This window comes from Schistocerca gregaria, unplaced genomic scaffold (assembly GCF_023897955.1).
Source record: "Schistocerca gregaria isolate iqSchGreg1 unplaced genomic scaffold, iqSchGreg1.2 ptg001760l, whole genome shotgun sequence".
In the NCBI taxonomy this organism is placed as follows: Eukaryota; Metazoa; Arthropoda; class Insecta; order Orthoptera; family Acrididae; genus Schistocerca; species Schistocerca gregaria.
In genome coordinates, this window is record NW_026063009.1 from 20,721 (window position 1) to 28,841 (window position 8,121).

An 8,121-nucleotide genomic window follows, 5' to 3' on the forward strand; every position below is an offset into this window, starting at 1 on the left:
TTGCTTTCTTGTCGCTACCCCTGCCAGCCGTTTTTTCATGCTACCTTTCTCATGTGACAAAGATGCTTCCATACTGATTTTAAACTATCGTAAGGTACGATATTAAGGAACTCAGTTTGAAAAGAGTGCGCCAAGGAAGACTTCCAAAGAGTCTCTGGAAATAAGAAAACAGTATGAAGTGACAGAAATGTTGTGAAGTACGTCAGGGCATATTGTTTTGTAGCAGTGCACAACGGCAAATTTGTAAACAAAAATTTACCTTTCGTCGCTACAAGAGATGGATACTTTGTCGAAAAGCCTGTGTCTTGTGTGCATGTTTTCGCACCTTTCCACGGCACGGCGCGGCACAGAGCTGCTCTGGTAGCTCCGAACGGCCGCACACGTCGCCTCGGACACGCCGGTTCGGCCCGCGCCCATCTCGCAGATGTTCCTCGTGCTTGTGCTGTCATATGGACCGCGACCCGAGCGGCAGCGAGCGGCAGTCGAGCAAAGTCGGGACAAGTCGGGACGGAAGGTGACAGCCGATTATGCACCGTGTGAATTACGCAAATATCTAGAAGCGCGACGCGTGTCAGGCAGGTGAGAACGCTTCTCTCGGTCCAGCAGGACACTGCCACACCCCGCGCAGTCCACCCGCCGCCCGGCCGCGCGCAATCCCTGCGACGGACAACAATAACAAGGTGCGTCTCCCTCGAGTGTCGGAGGCCGCACGAACCAAACGAATGACAGGCGGTGCAACGAGCAGCTGTGTTGTGCGTCTGACCCACGTGGCGGCGCGCCGCACTGCGCGTCGCCTTCGAGGTGGAAGGACGTGCATTGCGTCAAATGTGCCACCGAAAATGGCGATTGCGTGTATTGGGAGGAGAGGCGAAGCCTTCTTGTGCCGTGCGGCTACAGTATAAGGACGCCAACGGCCATACCATGTTGAATACACCGGTTCTCGTCCGATCACCGAAGTTAAGCAACATCGGGCCCGGTTAGTACTTGGATGGGTGACCGCCTGGGAACACCGGGTGCTGTTGGCTCCCTGTCTTCTTTTAAATTTTATGTCACTACACCTGCCAGCCCTCTTTTCATACAAACTCTCAGGTGCGACAAAGATGCTTCCACAAGCATTTTAAACTACTGTATTAAACGTAAGATGCGAAATTACAGTAATGAACTCAGTTTGTACAAGAATGCGCGGAGGAAGAGTGCTAGGAACTCGTTGAAAATAACGAAACACTGCGAATCGACAGATGTGCTCTTGAAATGCGTCAGAGCCTACTGTTTTGTAGGAGCGCTACATTCCAAAAACTAACTACATTAAAAAAAAAACCTGTTCCCGTCCGACCACCGAAGATAAGCAACAACGTTTATATTCGGATCGGCGACCGTCCTGGGAACTCTGGCTGTCTTCATTTCTTGCTTTCTTGTCGCTACCCCTGCCAGCCGTTTTTTCATGCTACCTTTCTCATGTGACAAAGATGCTTCCATACTGATTTTAAACTATCGTAAGGTACGATATTAAGGAACTCAGTTTGAAAAGAGTGCGCCAAGGAAGACTTCCAAAGAGTCTCTGGAAATAAGAAAACAGTATGAAGTGACAGAAATGTTGTGAAGTACGTCAGGGCATATTGTTTTGTAGCAGTGCACAACGGCAAATTTGTAACAAAAATTTACCTTTCGTCGCTACAAGAGATGGATACTTTGTCGAAAAGCCTGTGTCTTGTGTGCATGTTTTCGCACCTTTCCACGGCACGGCGCGGCACAGAGCTGCTCTGGTAGCTCCGAACGGCCGCACACGTCGCCTCGGACACGCCGGTTCGGCCCGCGCCCATCTCGCAGATGTTCCTCGTGCTTGTGCTGTCATATGGACCGCGACCCGAGCGGCAGCGAGCGGCAGTCGAGCAAAGTCGGGACAAGTCGGGACGGAAGGTGACAGCCGATTATGCACCGTGCGAATTACGCAAATATCTAGAAGCGCGACGCGTGTCAGGCAGGTGAGAACGCTTCTCTCGGTCCAGCAGGACACTGCCACACCCCGCGCAGTCCACCCGCCGCCCGGGCCGCGCGCAATCCCTGCGACGGACAACAATAACAAGGTGCGTCTCCCTCGAGTGTCGGAGGCCGCACGAACCAAACGAATGACAGGCGGTGCAACGAGCAGCTGTGTTGTGCGTCTGACCCACGTGGCGGCGCGCCGCACTGCGCGTCGCCTTCGAGGTGGAAGGACGTGCATTGCGTCAAATGTGCCACCGAAAATGGCGATTGCGTGTATTGGGAGGAGAGGCGAAGCCTTCTTGTGCCGTGCGGCTACAGTATAAGGACGCCAACGGCCATACCATGTTGAATACACCGGTTCTCGTCCGATCACCGAAGTTAAGCAACATCGGGGCCCGGTTAGTACTTGGATGGGTGACCGCCTGGGAACACCGGGTGCTGTTGGCTCCCTGTCTTCTTTTAAATTTTATGTCACTACACCTGCCAGCCCTCTTTTCATACAAACTCTCAGGTGCGACAAAGATGCTTCCACAAGCATTTTAAACTACTGTATTAAACGTAAGATGCGAAATTACAGTAATGAACTCAGTTTGTACAAGAATGCGCGGAGGAAAGAGTGCTAGGAACTCGTTGAAAATAACGAAACACTGCGAATCGACAGATGTGCTCTTGAAATGCGTCAGAGCCTACTGTTTTTGTAGGAGCGCTACATTCCAAAAACTAACTACATTAAAAAAAAACCTGTTCCCGTCCGACCACCGAAGATAAGCAACAACGTTTATATTCGATCGGCGACCGCCTGGGAACTCTGGCTGTCTTCATTTCTTGCTTTCTTGTCGCTACCCCTGCCAGCCGTTTTTTCATGCCTACCTTTCTCATGTGACAAAGATGCTTCCTACTGATTTTAAACTATCGTAAGGTACGATATTAAGGAACTCAGTTTGAAAAGAGTGCGCCAAGGAAGACTTCCAAAGAGTCTCTGGAAATAAGAAAACAGTATGAAGTGACAGAAATGTTGTGAAGTACGTCAGGGCATATTGTTTTGTAGCAGTGCACAACGGCAAATTTGTAAACAAAAATTTACCTTTCGTCGCTACAAGAGATGGATACTTTGTCGAAAAGCCTGTGTCTTGTGTGCATGTTTTCGCACCTTTCCACGGCACGGCGCGGCACAGAGCTGCTCTGGTAGCTCCGAACGGCCGCACACGTCGCCTCGGACACGCCGGTTCGGCCCGCGCCCATCTCGCAGATGTTCCTCGTGCTTGTGCTGTCATATGGACCGCGACCCGAGCGGCAGCGAGCGGCAGTCGAGCAAAGTCGGGACAAGTCGGGACGGAAGGTGACAGCCGATTATGCACCGTGTGAATTACGCAAATATCTAGAAGCGCGACGCGTGTCAGGCAGGTGAGAACGCTTCTCTCGGTCCAGCAGGACACTGCCACACCCCGCGCAGTCCACCCGCCGCCCGGCCGCGCGCAATCCCTGCGACGGACAACAATAACAAGGTGCGTCTCCCTCGAGTGTCGGAGGCCGCACGAACCAAACGAATGACAGGCGGTGCAACGAGCAGCTGTGTTGTGCGTCTGACCCACGTGGCGGCGCGCCGCACTGCGCGTCGCCTTCGAGGTGGAAGGACGTGCATTGCGTCAAATGTGCCACCGAAAATGGCCGATTGCGTGTATTGGGAGGAGAGGCGAAGCCTTCTTGTGCCGTGCGGCTACAGTATAAGGACGCCAACGGCCATACCATGTTGAATACACCGGTTCTCGTCCGATCACCGAAGTTAAGCAACATCGGGCCCGGTTAGTACTTGGATGGGTGACCGCCTGGGAACACCGGGTGCTGTTGGCTCCCTGTCTTCTTTTAAATTTTATGTCACTACACCATGCCAGCCCTCTTTTCATACAAACTCTCAGGTGCGACAAAGATGCTTCCACAAGCATTTTAAACTACTGTATTAAACGTAAGATGCGAAATTACAGTAATGAACTCAGTTTGTACAAGAATGCGCGGAGGAAGAGTGCTAGGAACTCGTTGAAAATAACGAAACACTGCGAATCGACAGATGTGCTCTTGAAATGCGTCAGAGCCTACTGTTTTGTAGGAGCGCTACATTCCAAAAACTAACTACATTAAAAAAAAACCTGTTCCCGTCCGACCACCGAAGATAAGCAACAACGTTTATATTCGGATCGGCGACCGCCTGGAACTCTGGCTGTCTTCATTTCTTGCTTTCTTGTCGCTACCCCCTGCCAGCCGTTTTTTCATGCTACCTTTCTCATGTGACAAAGATGCTTCCATACTGATTTTAAACTATCGTAAGGTACGATATTAAGGAACTCAGTTTGAAAAGAGTGCGCCAAGGAAGACTTCCAAAGAGTCTCTGGAAATAAGAAAACAGTATGAAGTGACAGAAATGTTGTGAAGTACGTCAGGGCATATTGTTTTGTAGCAGTGCACAACGGCAAATTTGTAACAAAAATTTACCTTTCGTCGCTACAAGAGATGGATACTTTGTCGAAAAGCCTGTGTCTTGTGTGCATGTTTTCGCACCTTTCCACGGCACGGCGCGGCACAGAGCTGCTCTGGTAGCTCCGAACGGCCGCACACGTCGCCTCGGACACGCCGGTTCGGCCCGCGCCCATCTCGCAGATGTTCCTCGTGCTTGTGCTGTCATATGGACCGCGACCCGAGCGGCAGCGAGCGGCAGTCGAGCAAAGTCGGGACAAGTCGGGACGGAAGGTGACAGCCGATTATGCACCGTGTGAATTACGCAAATATCTAGAAGCGCGACGCGTGTCAGGCAGGTGAGAACGCTTCTCTCGGTCCAGCAGGACACTGCCACACCCCGCGCAGTCCACCCGCCGCCCGGCCGCGCGCAATCCCTGCGACGGACAACAATAACAAGGTGCGTCTCCCTCGAGTGTCGGAGGCCGCACGAACCAAACGAATGACAGGCGGTGCAACGAGCAGCTGTGTTGTGCGTCTGACCCACGTGGCGGCGCGCCGCACTGCGCGTCGCCTTCGAGGTGGAAGGACGTGCATTGCGTCAAATGTGCCACCGAAAATGGCGATTGCGTGTATTGGGAGGAGAGGCGAAGCCTTCTTGTGCCGTGCGGCTACAGTATAAGGACGCCAACGGCCATACCATGTTGAATACACCGGTTCTCGTCCGATCACCGAAGTTAAGCAACATCGGGCCCGGTTAGTACTTGGATGGGTGACCGCCTGGGAACACCGGGTGCTGTTGGCTCCCTGTCTTCTTTTAAATTTTATGTCACTACACCTGCCAGCCCTCTTTTCATACAAACTCTCAGGTGCGACAAAGATGCTTCCACAAGCATTTTTAAACTACTGTATTAAACGTAAGATGCGAAATTACAGTAATGAACTCAGTTTGTACAAGAATGCGCGGAGGAAGAGTGCTAGGAACTCGTTGAAAATAACGAAACACTGCGAATCGACAGATGTGCTCTTGAAATGCGTCAGAGCCTACTGTTTTGTAGGAGCGCTACATTCCAAAAACTAACTACATTAAAAAAAAAACCTGTTCCCGTCCGACCACCGAAGATAAGCAACAACGTTTATATTCGGATCGGCGACCGCCTGGGAACTCTGGCTGTCTTCATTTCTTGCTTTCTTGTCGCTACCCCTGCCAGCCGTTTTTTCATGCTACCTTTCTCATGTGACAAAGATGCTTCCATACTGATTTTAAACTATCGTAAGGTACGATATTAAGGAACTCAGTTTGAAAAGAGTGCGCCAAGGAAGACTTCCAAAGAGTCTCTGGAAATAAGAAAACAGTATGAAGTGACAGAAATGTTGTGAAGTACGTCAGGGCATATTGTTTTGTAGCAGTGCACAACGGCAAATTTGTAAACAAAAATTACCTTTCGTCGCTACAAGAGATGGATACTTTGTCGAAAAGCCTGTGTCTTGTGTGCATGTTTTCGCACCTTTCCACGGCACGGCGCGGCACAGAGCTGCTCTGGTAGCTCCGAACGGCCGCACACGTCGCCTCGGACACGCCGGTTCGGCCCGCGCCCATCTCGCAGATGTTCCTCGTGCTTGTGCTGTCATATGGACCGCGACCCGAGCGGCAGCGAGCGGCAGTCGAGCAAAGTCGGGACAAGTCCGGGACGGAAGGTGACAGCCGATTATGCACCGTGCGAATTACGCAAATATCTAGAAGCGCGACGCGGTGTCAGGCAGGTGAGAACGCTTCTCTCGGTCCAGCAGGACACTGCCACACCCCGCGCAGTCCACCCGCCGCCCGGCCGCGCGCAATCCCTGCGACGGACAACAATAACAAGGTGCGTCTCCCTCGAGTGTCGGAGGCCGCACGAACCAAACGAATGACAGGCGGTGCAACGAGCAGCTGTGTTGTGCGTCTGACCCACGTGGCGGCGCGCCGCACTGCGCGTCGCCTTCGAGGTGGAAGGACGTGCATTGCGTCAAATGTGCCACCGGAAAATGGCGATTGCGTGTATTGGGAGGAGAGGCGAAGCCTTCTTGTCGTGCGGCTACAGTATAAGGACGCCAACGGCCATACCATGTTGAATACACCGGTTCTCGTCCGATCACCGAAGTTAAGCAACATCGGGCCCGGTTAGTACTTGGATGGGGTGACCGCCTGGGAACACCGGGTGCTGTTGGCTCCCTGTCTTCTTTTAAATTTTATGTCACTACACCTGCCAGCCCTCTTTTCATACAAACTCTCAGGTGCGACAAAGATGCTTCCACAAGCATTTTAAACTACTGTATTAAACGTAAGATGCGAAATTACAGTAATGAACTCAGTTTGTACAAGAATGCGCGGAGGAAGAGTGCTAGGAACTCGTTGAAAATAACGAAACACTTGCGAATCGACAGATGTGCTCTTGAAATGCGTCAGAGCCTACTGTTTTGTAGGAGCGCTACATTCCAAAAACTAACTACATTAAAAAAAAACCTGTTCCCGTCCGACCACCGAAGATAAGCAACAACGTTTATATTCGGGATCGGCGACCGCCTGGGAACTCTGGCTGTCTTCATTTCTTGCTTTCTTGTCGCTACCCCTGCCAGCCGTTTTTTCATGCTACCTTTCTCATGTGACAAAGATGCTTCCATACTGATTTTAAACTATCGTAAGGTACGATATTAAGGAACTCAGTTTGAAAAGAGTGCGCCAAGGAAGACTTCCAAAGAGTCTCTGGAAATAAGAAAACAGTATGAAGTGACAGAAATGTTGTGAAGTACGTCAGGGCATATTGTTTTGTAGCAGTGCACAACGGCAAATTTGTAAACAAAAATTTACCTTTCGTCGCTACAAGAGATGGATACTTTGTCGAAAAGCCTGTGTCTTGTGTGCATGTTTTTCGCACCTTTCCACGGCACGGCGCGGCACAGAGCTGCTCTGGTAGCTCCGAACGGTCGCACACGTCGCCTCGGACACGCCGGTTCGGCCCGCGCCCATCTCGCAGATGTTCCTCGTGCTTGTGCTGTCATATGGACCGCGACCCGAGCGGCAGCGAGCGGCAGTCGAGCAAAGTCGGGACAAGTCGGGACGGAAGGTGACAGCCGATTATGCACCGTGTGAATTACGCAAATATCTAGAAGCGCGACGCGTGTCAGGCAGGTGAGAACGCTTCTCTCGGTCCAGCAGGACACTGCCACACCCCGCGCAGTCCACCCGCCGCCCGGCCGCGCGCAATCCCTGCGACGGACAACAATAACAAGGTGCGTCTCCCTCGAGTGTCGGAGGCCGCACGAACCAAACGAATGACAGGCGGTGCAACGAGCAGCTGTGTTGTGCGTCTGACCCACGTGGCGGCGCGCCGCACTGCGCGTCGCCTTCGAGGTGGAAGGACGTGCATTGCGTCAAATGTGCCACCGAAAATGGCGATTGCGTGTATTGGGAGGAGAGGCGAAGCCTTCTTGTGCCGTGCGGCTACAGTATAAGGACGCCAACGGCCATACCATGTTGAATACACCGGTTCTCGTCCGATCACCGAAGTTAAGCAACATCGGGCCCGGTTAGTACTTGGATGGGTGACCGCCTGGGAACACCGGGTGCTGTTGGCTCCCTGTCTTCTTTTAAATTTTATGTCACTACACCTGCCAGCCCTCTTTTCATACAAACTATCTGTCTCGCGTGTG

The 8,121-nt window shown here is 52.1% G+C and overlaps 6 non-coding genes across 6 annotated transcripts; all 6 read left to right on the top strand.

Moving 5' to 3' along the window:
* The first annotated feature begins 906 nt into the window (after positions 1–906).
* On the top strand, positions 907–1,025 carry LOC126334445 (5S ribosomal RNA). Its single transcript, XR_007564725.1, has one exon. It is a non-coding gene; the product is annotated as a 5S ribosomal RNA (ribosomal RNA).
* A 1,285-nt stretch (positions 1,026–2,310) lies between these two features.
* On the top strand, positions 2,311–2,430 carry LOC126334451 (5S ribosomal RNA). The gene has a single exon (XR_007564731.1). It is a non-coding gene; the product is annotated as a 5S ribosomal RNA (ribosomal RNA).
* Positions 2,431–3,715: 1,285 nt separating this feature from the next.
* On the top strand, positions 3,716–3,834 carry LOC126334447 (5S ribosomal RNA). Its single transcript, XR_007564727.1, has one exon. It is a non-coding gene; the product is annotated as a 5S ribosomal RNA (ribosomal RNA).
* Positions 3,835–5,117: 1,283 nt separating this feature from the next.
* Positions 5,118–5,236, top strand: LOC126334448 (5S ribosomal RNA). Its single transcript, XR_007564728.1, has one exon. It is a non-coding gene; the product is annotated as a 5S ribosomal RNA (ribosomal RNA).
* Positions 5,237–6,521: 1,285 nt separating this feature from the next.
* Positions 6,522–6,641, top strand: LOC126334452 (5S ribosomal RNA). Its single transcript, XR_007564732.1, has one exon. It is a non-coding gene; the product is annotated as a 5S ribosomal RNA (ribosomal RNA).
* A 1,286-nt stretch (positions 6,642–7,927) lies between these two features.
* On the top strand, positions 7,928–8,046 carry LOC126334449 (5S ribosomal RNA). Its single transcript, XR_007564729.1, has one exon. It is a non-coding gene; the product is annotated as a 5S ribosomal RNA (ribosomal RNA).
* Positions 8,047–8,121: the final 75 nt, after the last annotated feature.